This window comes from Microtus ochrogaster, linkage group LG10 (genome assembly GCF_000317375.1).
Source record: "Microtus ochrogaster isolate Prairie Vole_2 linkage group LG10, MicOch1.0, whole genome shotgun sequence".
Lineage (NCBI taxonomy): Eukaryota > Metazoa > Chordata > Mammalia > Rodentia > Cricetidae > Microtus > Microtus ochrogaster.
Genome location: NC_022035.1, coordinates 14,792,211 through 14,795,735, shown reverse-complemented (window position 1 = coordinate 14,795,735; position 3,525 = coordinate 14,792,211). Strand labels below are relative to the sequence as shown.

Here is a 3,525-nt window from a genome sequence, read left to right as displayed (position 1 = left end):
CTTCAGCCAAGATGGCGACCGCCACGTGTAGTCTGCTCTGTTAGAGAGCCCGCCATGCCACAACAAAAGCCGCAGAGGGAAGGGGCAAAAGGCTGGAGCTGAAAAACGGCTGTGTAAGTGTAAGGCATTAAAGCATGAGGCCGGAGTGATAGGTCTGGATAGCTTGGCTCCCACGGTCAAGGCCGTGCAAACACCTCAAAAACCATGGCACCTCAAGCCTACAACGAGAACGGCTCCCCGTTAAGGCGAGATGCAGACGGCATGAACCCCCAGGCCCTATAAAAAGGCGTCCAATTCCATGTGGGGGGGGCTGTAACCTAGCTGAATCGACTCGCAGGCAGGAGGAATTCAGCCTAGGTCAGGCCGCACCATAGCGGCGTGCTGCACTGTAGCAGCAGTTATGACGAAAAGAAGGAAGAAAAGAATGAAAAAAGAAAAGGAGGAAGGACTGGAGGCCTTGGGCCTCCAGGCGCAGGTAGGCACAGGCTTAACACAGAAGACAAGCAGAATTGAATGCCAGGAAGGGAACAACCGAGGCCCTGAAAGCCCGTGATTGGAGGTCACCCCCATCCCTAAAAACCATGAAGGGTTGCCGGGAGCTCAACGGTCAATCCCTTGGGTTAAAAGAGATGGTTAAGCTGGCCAAGATGGGGGCACTCACGATTAGTTGATTTGTTGTTTGGAGGAGCTGCATCCAGGCAGATGGAACACGTGGGTCGTTGTAGAGAAGGTCCTCAGGTCCTGATTCTGCCCCGGGAGGGAGCTCAGAGTCCTGGACGGCGCCTAAAGCCAGAACTCCGGCCCCAGGTGGAAGTCAGGGGCGGGCAAATCATCCGAGTCACGGCACCAATCTTATTCTTAAAAAATATACCTAGGGCTCCCCGCCCGCCCGGCTGGCTCACAGCAAACTCTGGCAGGTCCCAGCAGTGCCGGGCGCTGCCGGCGCACCAGAGCAAGTGACTACAGTTGGTGGCGGTGGCAGCGGATCAGACACATAAACGCAGGAAACAGCCATGAATGTTTATTAAGAAAAGGGGGTGGGGAGAGAGAGAGAGAGAGAGAGAGAGAGAGAGAGAGAGAGAGAGAAAAGGAGAGAGGCAAAGCCCGTGTGCACACCGGGAGAGAACACAGGGAGAGAGCGAGCAATCACAGGTGGTCAGAGGTTAAAAGGAGTGGGCGTGGCTAGGGTAGGGACCAAAAGAATAACAATGAAAGATTTGAATAGTTATTTATTATAAAAGTAAGTAAAGAGTCAATGAGCATATAGGAAGAATACAAATATAGTCATTTTAGAAAATCAAAATAAAGTTGCAATATGTCATTGTCCATATATTAGGTCATTATTTAAAAAAAGAGAGAGAAAGAAATAGTGTAAACATGGAGGTCAATAAAATGGATTCCTACTACAGATAAACTTGACCAATGTTCATTTCTGCTCTATTCCTAATGTCCAGAATTTGGAAGCATAAAGAAAATTGGGTGCTTTTACACAATGGAGTATTACTCAACCATTAATAATAAAATAATAGAATTCATTGGTAAACAAATAAATTAGAAAAAAGATCCTGATTGAGGTAACCTAGATCCAAAAAGACAAATATGCTATGTGTTTACTTGACAAGCAAGCTGTAATCCATATAGCCACAGAGATTAGATGGAGAATAACGAACAATGCGGGGAGGGATGGATCTCTCTCTAGTAGAGGACATAAAATGGATAGTTATGGATAGATTATAGGGCAACTGGAATGACAGGATCAAGCAGAAGATGGAAGATAAGGAGGGAAACCTACAACTAAGCTCCATTTGAGAAGTCTTAATGAAACCTAATACAGTAGAAGCTTTGTATAAAGTATTTAAAAACGGTGTGTTGAAACCCATGTGGGTCCAACACAGATAATTATCTTCCCTAACTGGACTGGTACGGAATCACGAGGAATAATCAAACATAACTTACACAATCATCATGGAAGAGCTAGATCTCTCTCGTTTGTTCTCTGAGCAGTTTATATATCATCCCATAAATTGAGCGGGAAAACACATTAGGCTGTATCCTAGGTAACCAGGTGAATGAGCTTTTAGTCACGTCTGTCTGCATCTACCTGTGTGCTAGCTGTCACGTAGGCCATGAATTAGCATCTCTATAAGACTTCCTCCAAATTACCAAGAAATAAGCACCAAACATCCTGACCAGTTTCAGCCAACACCTCCCCTCAGGAGATCTACATTTCTAACAAAAGAAGAAAGGAGCTGTACATCCTTGCTTTTGTTATGCACAGACAGCTTGTCTGCAGAGCTACATGATCAGCTCAGACAGGGCCTATGACTTTTATGCCTGGCTGCTACACCATACAGAAATATGGACCTACAATGATATCAATCCAAATGAAATCACCAAATATTGGGGCAGACAGTGCCCCTAGTAGATATCTCCTGTCACCATTTGGCACTTCCAGTACCAGGAAAAGCTCACATCTCTGTGAGTTGTTTGTTAGAGGTCTCATGGCGACCCCTAATAAACTAGGCTATTTACGATGTTATTGGTGGCTCTCCACAAACTGAGGATCAGGTCCTATTGCTGAAGCAACACAAGCACAACTCGTTGTACATGAAGAAGTGGAACTAGTATCTATCTATAGTGTTCTTCCCTATGGACTAGTATTCATGGCACTAGAAGGTAAACTGCAGTCTACTGAAGTGGAAAAGTCAACATCAGCCCAGCTACAAATATTTTGATCTACAAGAGTGACCAGCCTACAGGAATGCTAATTGGTAGCTGTTGTTCTTTTGGAAAACTACAACTCCCAGACTCCTCCTGGACTATGGATACCTGTGCACACACCTGCGCGCAGATATGGGACATCCTTCCCAGACACCCTTGCGCTCCCCGTTAAAAGGTAGGGCCACACGAGGCTCTCTCTCTCGTTTGCCTTTCCTCATGTGTCCTGCATGTCCCTCCCTGCCCTTCTGTGTTTCCCTCCCCCATTAAAGTGGACCCACGTGGGAGCCGCCATGTTGTGTCTGTGTTTATTCCGCCGTGTGTGTCTGTCCTGTGCCCCGTGTTTCAAGAAGAACACCCCTGCATTTATTTCTTTTTTTTTTTAAGAAGAACAATTGGTGTCGTCTCGGGGACTTCCTGTCCTGGGCCTTCCACCTGAGGCCCGGCCTTCGGGCCTTTGGCGCACCTCCTGGAGTGCCAGACGACCTCTTTCCCGGGAATGAAGTCTACAACCGGGGACCTGCCCACAGCCACCTGCCCACAGCCAACCGATTCGTGAGTTTACCCCAGCTGGTCTCTCCCTGTCCCACCTAGAAAACGCCTGGCCAGCTTTCTCTAGCGCGTTCTGGGTTGAGTTGTCTACCCCCCACCTTTTTCCTTGGTTGACCATAGCTCCGCCTGCAAGTTGGGGATTCAGTGTCTCCAACTTCCCGCCAGGAATTCGGTGTTCCTGGCCAGCCAGGAATTCGGTGTTCCTGGCCAGCCAGGAATTCGGTGTTCCTGGCCAGCCAGGAATTCGGTGTTCCT

The 3,525-nt window shown here is 47.7% G+C and overlaps 1 pseudogene; it reads left to right on the top strand.

Annotated features, from left to right (window-relative positions):
* Positions 1 to 400: 400 nt before the first annotated feature.
* LOC113457924 overlaps positions 401 to 3,525 on the top strand; it is a 73,457-nt pseudogene continuing 70,332 nt past the window's right edge.